The sequence below is a fragment of the Oncorhynchus mykiss genome, chromosome 25, assembly GCF_013265735.2.
Source record: "Oncorhynchus mykiss isolate Arlee chromosome 25, USDA_OmykA_1.1, whole genome shotgun sequence".
NCBI classification, from domain to species: Eukaryota; Metazoa; Chordata; class Actinopteri; order Salmoniformes; family Salmonidae; genus Oncorhynchus; species Oncorhynchus mykiss.
Genome location: NC_048589.1, coordinates 40,315,406 through 40,336,796, shown reverse-complemented (window position 1 = coordinate 40,336,796; position 21,391 = coordinate 40,315,406). Strand labels below are relative to the sequence as shown.

Here is a 21,391-nt window from a genome sequence, read left to right as displayed (position 1 = left end):
TACCACGCTGCACCTTGGTCCTCACCTTCTCCTTCTCCTTCTACCACGCTGCACCTTGGTCCTCACCTCCTTCTCCTTCTACCACGCTGCACCTTGGTCCTCATCTTCTCCTTCTCCTTCTCCTTCTACCACGCTGCACCTTGGTCCTCACCTTCTCCTTCTCCTTCTACCACGCTGCACCTTGGTCCTCACCTCCTTCTCCTTCTACCACGCTGCACCTTGGTCCTCATCTTCTCCTTCTCCTTCTCCTTCTACCACGCTGCACCTTGGTCCTCACCTTCTCCTTCTCCTTCTCCTTCTACCACGCTGCACCTTGGTCCTTTTCTCCTTCTTCCGACGACATTCGTTACACTATTATAATTTCAGTTACCAGAAAATAGTGGACCAATTTCTACATTTTGCACCTTTAAATGAAAACAGAAATATATTGTAAAGTCCAAAAATAACTTTACACGCCTGGGAGGCAGCCTGGTTCCAAAACTAATATAATCACTTTTCACCATTGCAAATACATTTGTACTGAGAGTTCAAGACCATACCCACAGTCTGTCAACTCAAACCAGAGACTAGACATTTTCTCATTTGGGAAAAAGTCTGTGGTTGTCAATTCGTTAGTAGGCAAAAAGAAGACGGCCCTCCCCTCCTCGATAGCCTCCTTTGGGCGATCAAGCACAAGTGTATCCTACCGCAGAAGAGTTTTGTTAACTGCCTGGCGGTTTGGACAGCATCCGCAGACGTTTCTAGTTTCACATTTGTCTCCAGCGATTATCAGATAAAATACAGCACCAGTCAAAGGTTTGGACACACCTACTCGTTACAGGGGTTTTCTTAATTTTTTTTAAACCATTTTCTACATTGTAGAATAATAGTGAAGACATCAAAACTATGAGATAACACACATGGAATCATGTAGTAAACAAAAAAGTGTGAAACAAATCAAAATATGTTTTATATTTGAGTTTCTTCAAAGTAGCCACCTTTTGCCTTGATGACAGCTTTGCACACACTTGGCATTCTCTCAACCAGCTTCATGAAGTAGTCACCTGGAATACAATTAACAGGTGTGCAATGTTAAAAGTTAATGTCTAATTTCTTTCCTTCTTAATGCGTTTGAGCCCATCAGTTGTGTTGTAACAAGGTAGTGGTGGTATACAGAAGACAGAAGCCCTATTTGGTAAAAGTCCATATTATGGCAAGAACAGCTCAAATAGGCAAAGAGAAACGAGAGTCATCCATCATTACTTTAAGATTTGAAGGTCAGTCAAAATAGAAAATGTCAAGAACTTTCAAAGTGCAGTCGCAAAAAGTACTATGATGAAACTGACTCTCATGAGGACCGCCCCAGGAAAGGAAGACCCAGTACCAAGCCACAAGGCGAGACCCAGATGCAGACACAGGAGGCAGATAGTTGAAGTCTTACAATGTTTATTAATAATCCAAAGGGGTAGGTAAAGAGAATGTTTGTGAACGGGCAAAAAAGTTACAAAACAAAACAAACAGATCAGAGTCCAGGAGGTACAGAGTGGCAGACAGGCTCATGGTCAAGGCAGGCAGAATGGTCAGGCAGGCGGATACAAAGTCCAGAAACAGGCAAGGGTCAATCTGTGAGGACTAGAAAGGGAGAATGCAAACAGCAGGAGAATGTGAAAAATCACTATTTGACTTGGAAACATACAAGACACAGAGAGACAGGAAACACAGGGATAAATACACTGGTACAGAGAGACAGGAAACACAGGGATAAATACACTGGTACAGAGAGACAGGAAACACAGGGATAAATACACTGGTACAGAGAGACAGGAAACACAGGGATAAATACACTGGTACAGAGAGACAGGAAACACAGGGATAAATACACTGGGGAAAATAAGCGACACCTGGAGTGTGTGGAGACAATCACAAGGACAGGTGAAACAGATCAGGGCGAGACACCCAGAGTTACCTCTGCTGCAGACGATAAGTTCATTAGAGTTAACTGCACCTCCTTCAAGGCTGTTGGAAAAGCATTCCAGGTGAAGCTGTTTGAGAGAATGCTCTTTATGTAATACACGTATCACTAGCCACTTTAAACTATGTCACTTTGTTTACATACTCATCTCATATGTATATACTGTACTCGATATCATCTACTGTATCTTTATGTAATACATGTATCACTAGCCACTTTAACTATGCCACTTTGTTTACATACTCATCTCATATGTATATACTGTACTCTATATCATCGACTGTATCCTTATGTAATACATGTATCACTAGCCACTTTAACTGTGCCACTTTGTTTACATACTCATCTCATATGTATATACTGTACTCGATATCATCTACTGTATCTTTATGTAATACATGTATCACTAGCCACTTTAACTATGCCACTTTGTTTACATACTCATCTCATATGTATATACTGTACTCTATATCATCGACTGTATCTTTATGTAATACATGTATCACTAGCCACTTTAACTGTGCCACTTTGTTTACATACTCATCTCATATGTATATACTGTACTCGATATCATCTACTGTATCTTTATGTAATACATGTATCACTAGCCACTTTAACTATGCCACTTTGTTTACATACTCATCTCATATGTATATACTGTACTCTATATCATCGACTGTATCTTTATGTAATACATGTATCACTAGCCACTTTAACTGTGCCACTTTGTTTACATACTCATCTCATATGTATATACTGTACTCGATATCATCTACTGTATCTTTATGTAATACATGTATCACTAGCCACTTTAACTATGCCACTTTGTTTACATACTCATCTCATATGTATATACTGTACTAAATACCATCTACTGTATCTTTATGTAATACATGTATCACTAGCCACTTTAACTGTGCCACTTTGTTTACATACTCATCTCATATGTATATACTGTACTCAATACCATCTACTGTATCTTGCCTATGCTGCTCTGTACCATCACTCATTCATATATCTTTATGTACATATTATTTATCCCCTTACACTTGTGTCTATAAGGTAGTAGTTTTGGAATTTTTAGCTAGATTACTTGTTGGTTATTACTGCATTGTCGGAACTAGAAGCACAAGCATTTCGCTACACTCGCATTAACATCTGCTAACCATGTGTATGTGAAAAGTAACATTTGATTTGATTTGATTTACAGCTTGGAATCGAACCAGGATCAATAATACCTGTTTATTTCCAGTAAGGCTATTGCATCACCTGTCTCTCCCTCTGCCCTCCCTGGATAAATATGGTAATGAGGTCAGCAGCCTCTGCCCCTCCCTCTGCCCTACCTTCTCTGGATAAATATTAACACATAAAAACCACTATAAAGCGCTGCTCACATGGACACAGCAACAACCCTTCAACAGGTACATGGGTGAATTAGTACCTTCTCTCTGAACTAAATGTGACAACTGTGTTTCTGCTGTTTTTAATAAACAACATGTCTAAGTTTGTTTTCCATAACTTCAGTTAACCTTCATCTGTTTTGTCTTGGATAGAGGACATCAGTCAGCCATCTACAATCTAGAGGACATCAGTCAGCCATCTACAATCTAGAGGACATCAGTCAGCCATCTACAATCTACAGGACAATAACCAGCCATCCACAATCTCTGTAAGTGTATTCTACTTGACTTATATCTAATGTTATCTTTACTGCTTATCAACATGGTTGGTTTTATATAAATAGGACCTTTGTAACCCTCAATGAGCTCCTTGAACAGAATAAGTAAACACTGAGTTTACAAAACATTAAGAATACCTTAATACAGAGTTACACCCACGTCTCTCACAGAACAGCATCAATTCATCAGGTCATGGACTCTACAAGGTGTCAAAAGCATTCCACAGGGATGCTGGTCCATGTTGACTCCCACAGTTGTGTCAAGTTGGCTGAATGTCCTTTGGGTGGTGAACCATTCTTGATACACACAGGAAACTGTTGAGCGTGAAAACCCCAGGAGCGTTGCAGTTCTTGACACACTCACACACTAGTGTACCTGGCAACTATTACCCCATTTAAAGGCACTTCATCTGAATGGCTCACACACACAATCCATGTGTCAATTGTCTAAAGGTTTAAACACCTTCCTTAACCTGTATCCTCCCCTTCATCTACACTGATTGAAGTGGATTTAACAGGTGACAACAATTAAGGGATCATAGCTGTCACCTGGATTCACCTGGTCAGTCTGTGTGATGGAAGGAGTAGGTGTTCATAATGTTTTGTATTGTCGGTGAATGTACAGTGTGTTCCTGTATGTTTCAGCTGTGTGTGTATATATAGTGTGTTCCTGTGGGTTTCAGCTGTGTGTGTATATATAGTGTGTTCCTGTATGTTTCAGCTGTGTGTGTATATATAGTGTGTTCCTGTGGGTTTCAGCTGTGTGTGTATATACAGTGTGTTCCTGTGTGTTTCAGCTGTGTGTATATAGTGTGTTCCTGTGTGTTTCAGCTGTGTGTGTATATACAGTGTGTTCCTGTGTGTTTCAGCTGTGTGTGTATATACAGTGTGTTCCTGTGTGTTTCAGCTGTGTGTGTATATACAGTGTGTTCCTGTGTGTTTCAGCTGTGTGTGTATATACAGTGTGTTCCTGTGTGTTTCAGCTGTGTGTGTATATACAGTGTGTTCCTGTGTGTTTCAGCTGTGTGTGTATATACAGTGTGTTCCTGTGTGTTTCAGCTGTGTGTGTATATACAGTGTGTTCCTGTGTGTTTCAGCTGTGTGTGTATATACAGTGTGTTCCTGTGTGTTTCAGCTGTGTGTGTATATATAGTGTGTTCCTGTGGGTTTCAGCTGTGTGTGTATATATAGTGTGTTCCTGTGGGTTTCAGCTGTGTGTGTATATAGTGTGTTCCTGTGGGTTTCAGCTGTGTGTATATAGTGTGTTCCTGTGTGTTTCAGCTGTGTGTATATATAGTGTGTTCCTGTGTGTTTCAGCTGTGTGTGTATATATAGTGTGTTCCTGTGTGTTTCAGCTGTGTGTGTATATATAGTGTGTTCCTGTGTGTTTCAGCTGTGTGTGTATATATAGTGTGTTCCTGTGTGTTTCAGCTGTGTGTGTATATAGTGTGTTCCTGTGGGTTTCAGCTGTGTGTGTATATACAGTGTGTTCCTGTGTGTTTCAGCTGTGTGTGTATATATAGTGTGTTCCTGTGTGTTTCAGCTGTGTGTATATATAGTGTGTTCCTGTGTGTTTCAGCTGTGTGTATATAGTGTGTTCCTGTGTGTTTCAGCTGTGTGTGTATATATAGTGTGTTCCTGTGTGTTTCAGCTGTGTGTGTATATATAGTGTGTTCCTGTGTGTTTCAGCTGTGTGTATATATAGTGTGTTCCTGTGTGTTTCAGCTGTGTGTGTATATACAGTGTGTTCCTGTGTGTTTCAGCTGTGTGTGTATATAGTGTGTTCCTGTGTGTTTCAGATGTGTGTGTGTTTATACAGTGTGTTCCTGTGTGTTTCAGATGTGTGTGTGTTTATACAGTGTGTTCCTGTGTGTTTCAGCTGTGTGTGTAGCTATGAGGGGAATTGTCCTTCTCTTTCTGCTGTCTCTCTGGCCTGGAGGCAAGGTGGATGCTATCGATCAAGAGGTCTTGGCTAATGTGGTACAAAAGATGAGAAGGTGGGTGTTTCTCTGTTCATTCATAATGTAAATATTCCTAAATGTCTGTTAGACAGAATTATTAGGCATTATTTGAAAGATTTCCATTTTTTGGGGACACATGTATGAATAATGATAGGTAACTTTCCCACTCATCATTATTCACGATTCATCCAGGTTTATCCATAATCATCGTAGCATCCACATGGATGTAGAAGTGTTTAGAGACATATTCTGTTCTTATTTACAATAAAAGTTACTCAAAATGACACAATACATTGTTTACCATAATTTCTATTGGGCAAAAAACAATCTGAAACAACCAAAACAAACAGGAAATGCCTCCAACACATTTGTAAAGTCACAAGCAAGAAGAAGAATATGTTTGACTACTTTAATACACATAAGTGAATTTGCCCCAATAATTTTGGTCCCATAAAATATGGGAACTATGTACAAAAAGTGTTGTAATTTCTTTGTAATTTGTTTGTAATGTTTCTGATCCTCTGTGTTCTGTCTCTTCTGTCTCCTGTCTATTTATAATGTTTCTGATCCTGTGTTCTGTCTCCTGTCTGTTTATAATGTTTCTGATCCTCTGTGTTCTGTCTCCTGTCTGTTTATAATGTTTCTGATCCTCTGTGTTCTGTCTCCTGTCTGTTTATAATGTGTTTGATCCTCTGTGTTCTGTCTCTTCTGTCTCCTGTCTGTTTTATGACCCTCTGTGTTCTGTCTCCTGTCTGTTTATAATGTTTCTGATCCTCTGTGTTCTGTCTCTTCTGTCTCCTGTCTGTTTTATGACCCTCTGTGTTCTGTCTCCTGTCTGTTTATAATGTGTTTGATCCTCTGTGTTCTGTCTCCTGTCTGTTTTATGACCCTCTGTGTTCTGTCTCCTGTCTGTTTATAATGTGTCTGATCCTCTGTTCTGTCTCCTGTCTGTTTATAATGTTTCTGATCCTCTGTGTTCTTTCTCCTGTCTGTTTATAATGTGTCTGATCCTCTGTGTTCTGTCTCCTGTCTGTTTATAATGTTTCTGATCCTCTGTGTTCTGTCTCTTCTGTCTCCTGTCTGTTTAATGATCCTCTGTGTTCTGTCTCCTGTCTGTTTATAATGTTTCTGATCCTGTGTTCTGTCTCCTGTCTGTTTATAATGTTTCTGATCCTGTGTTCTGTCTCTTCTGTCTCCTGTCTGTTTTATGACCCTCTGTGTTCTGTCTCCTGTCTGTTTATAATGTTTCTGATCCTCTGTGTTCTGTCTCTTCTGTCTCCTGTCTGTTTATAATGTTTCTGATCCTCTGTGTTCTGTCTCCTGTCTGTTTATAATGTTTCTGATCCTCTGTGTTCTGTCTCTTCTGTCTCCTGTCTGTTTATAATGTGTCTGATCCTCTGTGATCTGTCTCTTCTGTCTCCTGTCTGTTTTATGACCCTCTGTGTTCTGTCTCCTGTCTGTTTATAATGTGTCTGATCCTCTGTTCTGTCTCCTGTCTGTTTATAATGTTTCTGATCCTGTGTTGTGTCTCCTGTCTGTTTATAATGTGTCTGATCCTCTGTGTTCTGTCTCTTCTGTCTCCTGTCTGTTTATAATGTTTCTGATCCTGTGTTCTGTCTCTTCTGTCTCCTGTCTGTTTAATGATCCTCTGTGTTCTGTCTCCTGTCTGTTTATGTTTCTGATCCTGTGTTCTGTCTCCTCTGTCTCCTGTCTGTTTATAATGTTTCTGATCCTCTGTGTTCTGTCTCCTGTCTGTTTATAATGTTTCTGATCCTCTGTGTTCTGTCTCCTGTCTGTTTATAATGTTTCTGATCCTCTGTGTTCTGTCTCCTGTCTGTTTATAATGTGTTTGATCCTCTGTGTTCTGTCTCTTCTGTCTCCTGTCTGTTTTATGACCCTCTGTGTTCTGTCTCCTGTCTGTTTATAATGTTTCTGATCCTCTGTGTTCTGTCTCTTCTGTCTCCTGTCTGTTTTATGACCCTCTGTGTTCTGTCTCCTGTCTGTTTATAATGTTTCTGATCCTCTGTGTTCTGTCTCTTCTGTCTCCTGTCTGTTTTATGACCCTCTGTGTTCTGTCTCCTGTCTGTTTATAATGTTTCTGATCCTCTGTGTTCTGTCTCCTGTCTGTTTATAATGTGTCTGATCCTCTGTGTTCTGTCTCTTCTGTCTCCTGTTGTTGTTCAGGTTCGGCCTGGAGAAACGCCAGTATGCCATGGCTGTCTTACTCACCCAACAGCAGTGTTCCCAAAATGGAGCAATCTTTGATGTAGGCGTGCAACCTCAGGTTGTCCAGAACACACTTAATGATAACAAGGTCTACACAGGAAACCGGCTCATCGCAGCCACACCTCTTAAAACATCTCTTTACATAGACCATGCTGAGTACCGTCTCTTGAGTGGTGATAATAACAACTTCAGCCCAATGCAGACTCTGATAAACAATGCTGGTAGTAATGCTGGTCAATGCATCGTCTTCTTCTCCACCTACTCTCCCTGCCTGGAGAAATGCAACAACCCTAAAGGACGATACAATATTCTCCAATTCATGAACGTCTTTCAAGTCTTTGACAACAACCGGAAGGCCTTTGTCTTCTCCTCGGTTTGGGACCGTTCAAGGAACCATCCAGGAGTGACCAACCCTGATAGGGAGTGGGTGGTTGCCTCCTTCCAGAGAATAGAAAGTTTCCTCCCTTTATATCGTTGTGACAGATTCAAGGAAAACAATAAATGGGTCAACAGATGTTACAATTGTGTCACTAATCCAGATGACTGCTAGTGTACACTGTCTGTATGGATACTAATAGTGTACACTGTCTGTATGGATACTAATAGTGTACACTGTCTGTATGGATACTAATAGTGTCCACTGTCTGTATGGGTACTACTTGTGTACACTGTCTGTATGGGTACTAATAGTGTCCACTGTCTGTATGAATACTACTAGTGTACACTGTCTGTATGGATACTACTAGTGTACACTGTCTGTATGAATACTACTAGTGTCCACTGTCTGTATGGATACTACTAGTGTACACTGTCTGTATGGATACTAATAGTGTCCACTGTCTGTATGGATACTACTAGTGTACACTGTCTGTATGGATACTACTAGTGTACACTGTCTGTATGGATACTACTTGTGTACACTGTCTGTATGGATACTACTTGTGTACACTGTCTGTATGGGTACTAATAGTGTCCACTGTCTGTATGGATACTAATAGTGTACACTATCTGAATGGGTACTACTTGTGTACACTGTCTGTATGGGTACTAATAGTGTACACTGTCTGAATGGGTACTAATAGTGTCCACTGTCTGTATGGGTACTACTTGTGTACACTGTCTGTATGAATACTACTAGTGTACACTGTCTGTATGGATACTACTAGTGTACACTGTCTGTATGGATACTACTAGTGTACACTGTCTGTATGGGTACTACTTGTGTACACTGTCTGTATGAATACTACTAGTGTACACTGTCTTAATGGATACTAATAGTGTACACTGTCTGTATGGATACTAATAGTGTACACTGTCTGTATGAATACTAATAGTGTACACTGTCTGTATGAATACTAATAGTGTACACTGTCTGTATGGATACTAATAGTGTACACTGTCTGTATGAATACTAATAGTGCACACTGTCTCAATGGTGGAAATATAGAAATGTATATTTTCTTTCTTTCCCTCCGTCCATCCCTCTCTGTCCATCTCCCTCTCTGTACCCATCTCCCTCTCTGTACCCATCTCCCTCTCTGTACCCATCTCCCTCTCTGTACCCATCTCCCTCTCTGTACCCATCTCCCTCTCTGTACCCATCTCCCTCTCTGTACCCATCTCCCTCTCTGTACCCATCTCTCTCTCTGTCCATCTCCCTCTCTGTCCATCTCTCTCTCTGTCCATCTCTCTCTCTGTCCATCTCTCTCTCTGTCCATCTCTCTCTCTGTCCATCTCTCTCTCTGTCCACCCCTCTCTGCCCACCCCTCTCTCTGCCCACCCCTCTCTCTGCCCACCCCTCTCTCTGCCCACCCCTCTCTCTGTCCATCTCTCTCTCTATGTCCACCCCCTCTCTATGTCCACCCCCTCTCTATGTCCACCCCCTCTCTATGTCCACCCCCTCTCTCTGTCCATCTCTCTCTCTGTCCATCTCTCTCTGTCCACCCCTCTCGCTGTCCACCTCTCTCTCTGTCCATCTCTCTCTCTGTCCACCCCTCTCTCTGTCCACCCCCTCTCTGTCCACCCCTCTCTGTCCATCTCTCTCTCTGTCCATCTCTCTCTCTGTCCATCTCTCTCTCTGTCCACCCCTCTCTCTGTCCACCCCTCTCTCTGTCCACCCCCTCTCCCTGTCCATCTCTCTCTATGTGCATCTCTCTCTATGTCCACCCCCTCTCTCTGTCCATCTCTCTCTCTCTGTCCATCTCTCTCTCTGTCCATCTCTCTCTCTGTCCATCTCTCTCTCTGTCCATCTCTTTCTCTGCCCACCCCTCTCTCTGCCCACCCCTCTCTCTGCCCACCCCTCTCTCTACCCACCCCTCTCTCTGCCCACCCCTCTCTCTGCCCACCCCTCTCTCTGTCCATCTCTCTCTCTATGTCCACCCCTCTCTATGTCCACCCCTCTCTATGTCCACCCCCTCTCTATGTCCACCCCCTCTCTATGTCCACCCCCTCTCTCTGTCCACCCCCTCTCTCTGTCCATCTCTCTCTCTGTCCATCTCTCTCTGTCCATCTCTCTCTCTGTCCACCCCTCTCTCTGTCCACCCCTCTCTCTGTCCACCCCTCTCCCTGTCCATCTCTCTCTATGTCCACCCCCTCTCTCTGTCCACCCCTCTCTATGTCCACCCCCTCTCTCTGTCCACCCCTCTCTCTGTCCACCCCTCTCTCTGTCCATCTCTCTCTCTGCCCACCCCTCTCTCTGCCCACCCCTCTCTCTGCCCACCCCTCTCTCTGCCCACCCCTCTCTCTGCCCACCCCTCTCTCTGCCCACCCCTCTCTCTGCCCACCCCTCTCTCTGCCCACCCCTCTCTCTGTCCATCTCTCTCTCTATGTCCACCCCCTCTCTATGTCCACCCCCTCTCTATGTCCACCCCCTCTCTATGTCCACCCCCTCTCTCTGTCCACCCCCTCTCTCTGTCCATCTCTCTCTCTGTCCATCTCTCTCTCTGTCCATCTCTCTCTGTCCACCCCTCTCGCTGTCCATCTCTCTCTCTGTCCATCTCTCTCTGTCCATCTCTCTCTCTGTCCATCTCTCTCTGTCCACCCCTCTCTCTGTCCACCCCTCTCTCTGTCCACCCCCTCTCTCTGTCCACCCCCTCTCTCTGTCCATCTCTCTCTGTCCACCCCTCTGTCCATCTCTCTCTCTGTCCATCTCTCTCTCTGTCCATCTCTCTCTCTGTCCATCTCTCTCTCTGTCCATCTCTCTCTCTGTCCATCTCTCTCTCTGTCCACCCCTCTCTCTGTCCACCCCTCTCTCTGTCCACCCCTCTCTCTGTCCACCCCATCTCCCTGTCCATCTCTCTCTATGTGCATCTCTCTCTATGTCCACCCCCTCTCTCTGTCCATCTCTCTCTCTCTGTCCATCTCTCTCTCTGTCCATCTCTCTCTCTGTCCATCTCTCTCTCTGTCCATCTCTCTCTCTGTCCATCTCTCTCTGTCCACCCCTCTCTCTGTCCACCCCCTCTCCCTGTCCATCTCTCTCTATGTGAATCTCTCTATGTCCACCCCCTCTCTCTGTCCATCTCTCTCTCTGTCCATCTCTCTCTCTGTCCATCTCTCTCTCTGTCCATCTCTCTCTCTGTCCATCTCTCTCTCTGTCCATCTCTCTCTCTGTCCACCCCTCTCTCTGTCCACCCCCTCTCCCTGTCCATCTCTCTCTCTGTCCATCTCTCTCTGTCCACCCCTCTCTCTGTCAATCTCAATTCAATTCGAGGGCTTTATTGGCATGGGAAACATGTGTTAACATTGCCAAAGCAAGTGAGGTAGATAATATATAAAGTGAAATAAACAATAAAAATTAACAGTAAACATTACACATACAGAAGTTTCAAAACAATAAAAACATTACAAATGTCATATTATATATATATATATAGTGTTTTAACAATGTACAAATGGTTAAAGGACACAAGATAAAATAAATAAGCATAAATATGGGTTGTATTTACAATGGTGTGTGTTCTTCACTGGTTGCCCTTTTCTCGTGGCAACAGGTCACACATCTTGCTGCTGTGATGGCACACTGTGGAATTTCACCCAGTAGATATGGGAGTTTTTCAAAATTGGATTTGTTTTCGAATTCTTTGTGGATCTGTGTAATCTGAGGGAAATATGTCTCTCTAATATGGTCATACATTGGGCAGGAGGTTAGGAAGTGCAGCTCAGTTTCCACCTCATTTTGTGGGCAGTGAGCACATAGCCTGTCTTCTCTTGAGAGCCATGTCTGCCTACGGCGGCCTTTCTCAATAGCAAGGCTATGCTCACTGAGTCTGTACATAGTCAAAGCTTTCCTTCATTTTGGGTCAGTCACAGTGGTCAGGTATTCTGCCGCTGTGTACTCTCTGTGTAGGGCCAAATAGCATTCTAGTTTGCTCTGTTTTTTTGTTAATTCTTTCCAATGTGTCAAGTAATTCTTTTTGTTTTCTCATGATTTGGTTGGGTCTAATTGTGCTGCTGTCCTGGGGCTCTGTAGGGTGTGTTTGTGTTTGTGAACAGAGCCCCAGGACCAGCTTGCTTAGGGGACACTTCTCCAGGTTCATCTCTCTGTAGGTGATGGCTTTGTTATGGAAGGTTTGGGAATCACTTCCTTTTAGGTGGTTATAGAATTTAACGGCTCTTTTCTGGATTTTGATAATTAGTGGGTATCGGCCTAATTCTGCTCTGCATGCATTATTTGGTGTTCTACGTTGTACACGGAGGAAATTTTTGCAGAATTCTGCGTGCAGAGTCTCAATTTGGTGTTTGTCCCATTTTGTGAAGTCTTGGTTGGTGAGCGGACCCCAGACCTCACAACCATAAAGGGCAATGGGCTCTATGACTGATTCAAGTATTTTTAGCCAAATCCAAATTGGTATGTTGAAATTTATGTTCCTTTTGATGGCATAGAATGCCCTGCTTGCCTTATCTCTCTCTCTGTCCACCCCTCTCTCTGTCCATCTCTCTCTCTGTCCATCTCTCTCTCTGTCCATCTCTCTCTCTGTCCATCTCTCTCTCTGTCCATCTCTCTCTCTGTCCACCCCTCTCTCTCTCTCTCTGTCCACCCCTCTCTCTCTCTCTCTCTGTCCACCCCTCTCTCTCTCTCTCTCTGTCCACCCCTCTCTCTCTCTCTCTCTGTCCACCCCTCTCTCTCTCTCTCTCTGTCCACCCCTCTCTCTCTCTCTCTCTGTCCACCCCTCTCTCTCTCTGTCCACCCCTCTCTCTCTCTGTCCACCCCTCTCTCTCTCTGTCCACCACTCTCTCTCTCTGTCCACCACTCTCTCTCTCTGTCCACCACTCTCTCTCTCTCTGTCCACCCCTCTCTCTCTCTGTCCACCACTCTCTCTCTCTCTGTCCACCCCTCTCTCTCTCTGTCCACCCCTCTCTCTCTCTGTCCACCCCTCTCTCTCTCTGTCCACCCCTCTCTCTCTCTGTCCACCCCTCTCTCTCTCTGTCCACCCCTCTCTCTCTCTGTCCACCCCTCTCTCTCTCTGTCCACCCCTCTCTCTCTCTGTCCACCCCTGTCTCTCTCTGTCCACCCCTCTCTCTCTCTGTCCACCCCTCTCTCTCTCTCTCTGTCCACCCCTCTCTCTCTCTCTCTGTCCACCCCTCTCTCTCTCTGTCCACCCCTCTCTCTCTCTCTCTGTCCACCCCTCTCTCTCTCTCTCTGTCCACCCCTCTCTCTCTCTCTCTGTCCACCCCTCTCTCTCTCTCTCTCTGTCCACCCCTCTCTCTCTCTCTCTGTCCACCCCTGTCTCTCTGTCCACCCCTGTCTCTCTGTCCACCCCTCTCTCTCTCTGTCCACCCCTCTCTCTCTCTGTCCACCCCTCTCTCTCTCTGTCCACCCCTCTCTCTCTCTGTCCACCCCTCTCTCTCTCTCTCTGTCCACCCCTCTCTCTCTCTCTCTGTCCACCCCTCTCTCTCTCTCTCTGTCCACCCCTCTCTCTCTCTCTCTGTCCACCCCTCTCTCTCTCTCTGTCCACCCCTCTCTCTCTCTCTCTGTCCACCCCTCTCTCTCTCTCTCTGTCCACCCCTCTCTCTCTCTCTCTGTCCACCCCTCTCTCTCTCTCTCTCCACCCCTCTCTCTCTCTCTCTGTCCACCCCTCTCTCTCTCTCTCTGTCCACCCCTCTCTCTCTCTCTGTCCACCCCTCTCTCTCTCTCTCTGTCCACCCCCCTCTCTCTCTCTCTGTCCACCTCTCTCTCTCTGTCTGTCCACCCCTCTCTCTCTCTCTGTCTGTCCACCCCTCTCTCTCTCTGTCTGTCCACCCCTCTCTCTCTCTCTCTGTCCACCCCTCTCTCTCTCTGTCTGTCCACCCCTCTCTCTCTCTCTCTCTGTCCACCCCTCTCTCTCTCTCTCTCTGTCCACCCCTCTCTCTCTCTCTCTCTGTCCACCCCTCTCTCTCTCTCTCTCTGTCCACCCCTCTCTCTCTCTCTCTCTGTCCACCCCTCTCTCTCTCTCTCTCTGTCCACCCCTCTCTCTCTCTCTCTGTCCACCCCTCTCTCTCTCTCTCTCTGTCCACCCCTCTCTCTCTCTCTCTCTCTCTGTCCACCCCTCTCTCTCTCTCTCTGTCCACCCCTCTCTCTCTCTCTCTCTGTCCACCCCTCTCTCTCTCTCTCTCTGTCCACCCCTCTCTCTCTCTCTCTCTCTGTCCACCCCTCTCTCTCTCTGTCCACCCCTCTCTCTCTCTCTCTCTGTCCACCCCTCTCTCTCTCTCTCTCTCTGTCCACCCCTCTCTCTCTCTCTCTCTCCACCCCTCTCTCTCTCTCTCTCTCTCTCTCTGTCCACCCCTCTCTCTCTCTCTCTCTCTCTGTCCACCCCTCTCTCTCTCTCTCTCTCTCTCTCTCTCTGTCCACCCCTCTCTCTCTCTCTGTCTGTCCACCCCTCTCTCTCTCTCTCTCTGTCCACCCCTCTCTCTCTCTCTCTCTGTCCACCCCTCTCTCTCTCTCTCTCTGTCCACCCCTCTCTCTCTCTCTCTGTCCACCCCTCTCTCTCTCTCTCTGTCCACCCCTCTCTCTCTCTGTCCACCTCTCTCTCTCTCTCTCTGTCCACCCCTCTCTCTGTCCACCCCTCTCTCTGTCCACCCCTCTCTCTGTCCACCCCTCTCTCTGTCCACCCCTCTCTCTGTCCACCCCTCTCTCTGTCCACCCCTCTCTCTGTCCACCCCTCTCTCTGTCCACCCCTCTCTCTGTCCACCCCTCTCTCTGTCCACCCCTCTCTCTGTCCACCCCTCTCTCTGTCCACCCCTCTCTCTGTCCACCCCTCTCTCTGTCCACCCCTCTCTCTGTCCACCCCTCTCTCTGTCCACCCCTCTCTCTCTCCACCCCTCTCTCTCTCTGTCCACCCCTCTCTCTCTCTCTCTCTCTGTCCACCCCTCTCTCTGTCCACCCCTCTCTCTCTCTCTCTCTGTCCACCCCTCTCTCTGTCCACCCCTCTCTCTGTCCACCCCTCTCTCTCTCTCTCTCTCTGTCCACCCCTCTCTCTCTGTCCACCCCTCTCTCTCTGTCCACCCCTCTCTCTCTCTCTCTGTCCACCCCTCTCTCTCTCTCTCTGTCCACCCCTCTCTCTCTCTGTCCACCCCTCTCTCTCACTTTTGTTGTTATTTCTGTCTTTATTAGGTTTTATTACACTGACATAAACGCTACATGACAGAAAGACCACGGCCTTCCTGTTTCCATGCATCTTCTGAGAACAAAAAGGTTGAACATAGAGGACTATAAACAGTCTTGTATATGTTGTTGAAAACACTTGAAATGTGGTGAGACTGATAGAGTTAAGATTTGGACCCACGGATACAAACACCTGACATTATGAGAATAACCGAAGGAGACATCAACACACATGGATGTGTATTATATATATAGTCCTTAACATAAATAAACACATAACATTATGACAATCGAAGGAGATATCAACACACATGTAGCTGTGTAATACAGTGCCTTGCGAACGTATTCGGCCCCCTTGAACTTTGCGACCTTTCGCCACATTTCAGGCTTCAAACATAAAGATATAAAACTGTATTTTTTTGTGAAGAATCAACAAGTGGGACACAATCATGAAGTGGAACGACATTTATTGGATATTTCAAACTTTTTTAACAAGTCAAAATATTGGGCGTGCAAAATTATTCAGCCCCCTTAAGTTAATACTTTGTAGCGCCACCTTTTGCTGCGATTACAGCTGTAAGTCGCTTGGGGTATGTCTCTATCAGTTTTGCACATCGAGAGACTGAAATGTTTTCCCATTCCTCCTTGCAAAACAGCTCGGGCTCAGTGAGGTTGGATGGAGAGCATTTGTGAACAGCAGTTTTCAGTTCTTTCCACAGATTCTCGATTGGATTCAGGTCTGGACTTTGACTTGGCCATTCTAACACCTGGATATGTTTATTTTTGAACCATTCCATTGTAGATTTTGCTTTATGTTTTGGATCATTGTCTTGTTGGAAGACAAACCTCCGTCCCAGTCTCAAGTCTTTTGCAGACTCCATCAGGTTTTCTTCCAGAATGGTCCTGTATTTTGCTCCATCCATCTTCCCATCAATTTTAACCATCTTCCCTGTCCCTGCTGAAGAAAAGCAGGCCCAAACCATGATGCTGCCACCACCATGTTTGACAGTGGGGATGGTGTGTGTTCAGGGTGATGAGCTGTGTTGCTTTTACGCCAAACATAACGTTTTGCATTGTTGCCAAAAAGTTCAATTTTGGTTTCATCTGACCAGAGCACCTTCTTCCACATGTTTGGTGTGTCTCCCAGGTGGCTTGTGGCAAACTTTAAACAACACTTTTTATGGATATCTTTAAGAAATGGCTTTCTTCTTGCCACTCTTCCATAAAGGCCAGATTTGTGCAATATAGGACTGATTGTTGCCCTATGGACAGAGTCTCCCACCTCAGCTGTAGATCTCTGCAGTTCATCCAGAGTGATCACGGGCCTCTTGGCTGCATCTCTGATCAGTCTTCTCCTTGTATGAGCTGAAAGTTTAGAGGGACGGCCAGGTCTTGGTAGATTTGCAGTGGTCTGATACTCCTTCCATTTCAATATTATCGCTTGCACAATGCTCCTTGGGATGTTTAAAGCTTGGGAAATCTTTTTGTATCCAAATCCGGCTTTAAACTCTGAGACTATCACAGTGCAGGTGCATTTATACGGAGACTTGATTACACACAGGTGGATTGTATTTATCATCATTAGTCATTTAGGTCAACATTGGATCATTCAGAGATCCTCACTGAACTTCTGGAGAGAGTTTGCTGCACTGAAAGTAAAGGGGCTGAATAATTTTGCAAGCCCAATTTTTCAGTTTTTGATTTGTTAAAAAGTTTGAAATATCCAATAAATGTCGTTCCACTCCATGATTGTGTCCCACTTGTTGTTGATTCTTCACAAAAAAATACAGTTTTATATCTTTATGTTTGAAGCCTGAAATGTGGCAAAAGGTCGCAAAGTTCAAGGGGGCCGAATACTTTCGCAAGGCACTGTATATAGTCCTTAACATAAACAAACACACACCCTAATGAACATGTACTAGGTTTTCCCAAGAGAGTTCTGGTCAGTCATCCTCTCAGCGGTGTCCATTCCCCCTCAAGCAGACACCAAGACGGCTACTCTGGGACAGAGTAGGAGGCAGTTCAGTTTGGGCATGCAATTCATCCAAAAGTGGAAATGCTGCCCCTTATCCCAAACAAGTTAAGGAACTTCACTGGACTCTATGTAAACTGGAAACCATATATCCTGAAGCTGCATTTATTGTAGTTGGGGATTTTAACAAAGCAAATGTGAGAACAAGGCTACCTAAATTCTATCAGCATATTTCTGCACTACGCGCAGGGGTAATACACTTGATCACTGCTACTCTAACTTCTGTGATGTGTTATGACAATATGACAATAACCAAAGGAGATCTCAACACACTCTAACTTCCCCAATACGTTATGACATTATGACAATAACTAATAGAGATATCAACACACTCTAACTTCCCCAATACGTTATGACTGTAACTGGCTATAAGGGAGTCAGGCGCAGGAGAGCAGAATTTGGGTAGCAAACGGAGCCTTTTATTTAGGCGAACAAAACGCACGGCACTAAGAACACTAAACACAATGCGGGTTGACACAACTCAGAGCAGCCAGACTAACGTACACGAAACAATAAACCATTTCACACACAGACATGGGGGGGTTAAGTACACAACGAGTAATGAGGGAAATGTACACCGGGTGTGTGGGAAAACAAGACAAAACAAATGGAAAATGAAAGGTGGATCGGCGATGGCCAGAAGACCGGTGACGTCGACCGCCGAACGTCGCCCCGAACAAGGAGAAGGAACCGACTTCGCCTGAAGTCATGACAATGACATGACAGTAACCGAAGGAGATCTCAACACACATGTAGCTGTGTAATATATAGTCCTTAAAACTATTCATATTCTCCTAACTATATTTATATGGTTGATTCTGAGTCTACAGACTGTCTACAGACTCTATATCGTTATAGAAGAACACATTCTGTCAGTTCAGGGACTTTTAACTCTTGTCCTGGAGTGAATAGGTATTGCAGGGTTTAGTTCCAACCAAGCACCACACCTGACTTCATTAATCATCTCACACATTGTTCTATAGAGAAACTGGTAGCAGGAGTCCACCTTCTGGAAGACAAGTTGATGATGAGGGAGACGAGAGCTGGACAAAAAATACTGAATCTGGTCAAAATGTGTGACGTCTGTTTTATTTAATATTCAGAAGATAATATTTTGTGTGGTATCTTTCTTCATGGCCAACATGGCAGTCGCTCAAAAGTCAACTGGGCTTCTGAGTGGCGCAGCTGTCTAAGGCACTGCATTTCTGTGCAAGAGGGGTCACTACAGTCCCTGGTTCAAATCCAGGCTGCATCATATCTAGCTGTGATTGACAGTACCATAGGGTGATAGTTTGTCGTTGTCAATAAGAATTTGTCCTTAACTGAACTGGCCAGTATATAAAACATTATTTGATGTGTTTTGCAGGTTCACTTGGCACATTTTGTTTTGGGGTGTTGCTATCAGCCACCAAGTGCTAACAGTCAGTATCTAGATAATATATGTGAAATGCTTGATAGTGTATGTGATGTAAACAGAGAGGTCTACTTTCTTCGGGACTTGAAAAATGCCTGGTTTTCATCAAGCTGTCCGCTCAAGAGGAAGCTTCTCACTGTAACCAGTGCCTGTAATCTGGATCAGGTTACTAATCAACCTACCAGGGTGTTTACAAACACTACAGGAACAAATTCTGCAGAACTTTGTTCTAAAGCTGTATCTGTACCCATTGGATGCAGTGATCACAATATAGTGGCTATATACAGGAAAGCCACAGTTCCATCAGATGGGCCAAAAATAGTGTTTAAGAGATCATACAAAATTGACATGAACATTCAACAGCACTGTTCACAGAGAGGAGGGGAAGAAAGAGACAGAGAAGAGAAGGAGGAGAGGATGAGATGTCTTGTCTTCTGTCTCCAAGGTTTGGCTGTTTTCCTTTCAGCCTTCACAGCGTGAGGTGATGTGGGGAATCCTACTGACGGCACGTTCTTCTCTCTGTCCTGGGAAAGCCACTGGCATGTGAATATCTCTTTCATCTAACGCCTGTGTTTTTTAAAATTGCATACACACAAAGGTGAATCTCTCCCTCTTTCTCTCTCAAACACACACACACAACACACACAACACACACAACACACACAACACACACAACACACACAACACACACCACACACACACACACACACACACACACACACACACACACACACACACACACACACACACACACACACACACACACACACACACACACACACACACACACACAGAGGCTGCTCAGTGGCAGTGTGGTGCTGACCATGCTAGAGGCCTTTAGGGTGGAGAAATTTCTCAGGGTAAAACTCTCTCTCTTCTCAGTAGCAAAACACACACATAACCTTCAGAGGTGGTTGATGAGAGGCCTCATCACATACTGGGGGGATTCTATTCCAAAGGTGTTTCTTGATGCTGTGTGCGTGTTTGATAGTGTGCGTGTTTGATGGTGTGCGTGTTTGATAGTGTGTGTGTGTTTGATAGTGTACGTGTTTGATGGTGTGCGTGTGTTTGATGGTGTGTGTGTGTTTGATGGTGTGTGTGTGTTTGATGGTGTGTGTGTTTGATGGTGTGTGTGTGTTTGATGGTGTGCGTGTGTTTGATGGTGTGTGTGTGTTTGATGGTGTGCGTGTTTGATGGTGTGCGTGTGTTTGATGGTGTGTGTGTGTTTGATGGTGTGTGTGTGTTTGATGGTGTGTGTGTGTTTGATGGTGTGTGTGTGTTTGATGGTGTGCGTGTTTGATGGTGTGCGTGTGTTTGATGGTGTGCGTGTTTGATGGTGTGTGCGTGTTTGATGGTGTGCGTGTTTGATGGTGTGTGTGTGTTTGATGGTGTGTGTGTGTTTGATGGTGTGTGTGTTTGATGGTGTGTGTGTTTGATGGTGTGTGTGTTTGATGGTGTGCGTGTGTTTGATGGTGTGCGTGTGTTTGATGGTGTGTGTGTGTTTGATGCTGTGTGTGTTTGATGGTGTGTGTGTGTTTGATGCTGTGTGTGTTTGATGGTGTGTGTGTGTTTGATGCTGTGTGTGTTTGATGGTGTGTGTGTGTTTGATGGTGTGTGTGTGTTTGATGGTGTGTGTGTGTTTGATGGTGTGTGTGTGGTTGTGGAACCTCTGGTCACCTGGCTTTCCTCATGGCTTTAATGAAATGTATTTTATTATTATAATATAAATCTTTTACCATTTGACTATATGTTACACGGAATATGGCATCTATATCAGCTGTGATGTGTCTCCAAGGGCTCTGAGAGACCAGCAGGAAGAGACTGTTTTAACAGAGCTCTGAGAGACCAGCAGGAGGAGACTGTTTTAACAAATCAAATCAACTCAAAATAATTTCTATAGCCCTTCGTACATCAGCTGATATCTCAAAGTGCTGTACAGAAAGCCAGCCTAAAACCCCAAACAGCAAGCAATGCAGGTGTAGATGCACGGTGGCTAGGAAAAACTCCCTAGAAAGGCCAAAAGCTAGGAAGAAACCTAGAGAGGAACCAGGCTATGTGGGGTGGCCAGTCCTCTTCTGGCTGTGCCGGGTGGAGATTATAACACAACATGGCCAAGATGTTCAAATGTTCATAAATGACCAGCATGGTCGAATAATAATAAGGCAGAACAGTTGAACAGAGCTCTGAGAGACCAGCAGGAGGAGACTGTTTTAACAGAGCTCTGAGAGACCAGCAGGAGGAGACTGTTTTAACAGAGCTCTGAGAGACCAGCAGGAGGAGACTGTTTTAACAGAGCTCTGAGAGACCAGCAGGAGGAGACTGTTTTAACAGAGCTCTGAGAGACCAGCAGGAGGAGACTGTTTTAACAGAGCCCTGAGTGACCAGCAGGAGGAGACTGTTTTAACAGAGCTCTGAGAGACCAGCAGGAGGAGACTGTTTTAACAGAGCCCTGAGAGACCATCATTTTTTATATAATATAATAATTTATATTTTAGATTCTTCAAAGTAGCCACTCTTTGCCTTGATAACAGATTTGCACACTCTTGGCAT

The 21,391-nt window shown here is 44.9% G+C and overlaps 1 long non-coding RNA gene across 1 annotated transcript; it reads left to right on the top strand.

Annotated features, from left to right (window-relative positions):
* Window positions 1–2,000: 2,000 nt before the first annotated feature.
* Window positions 2,001–9,372, top strand: LOC110505928. Its single transcript, XR_005039584.1, has 5 exons — window positions 2,001–2,015; window positions 3,162–3,372; window positions 3,505–3,620; window positions 5,509–5,626; window positions 7,775–9,372. It is a non-coding gene; the product is annotated as an uncharacterized LOC110505928 (long non-coding RNA).
* The last annotated feature ends 12,019 nt before the right edge of the window (window positions 9,373–21,391 follow it).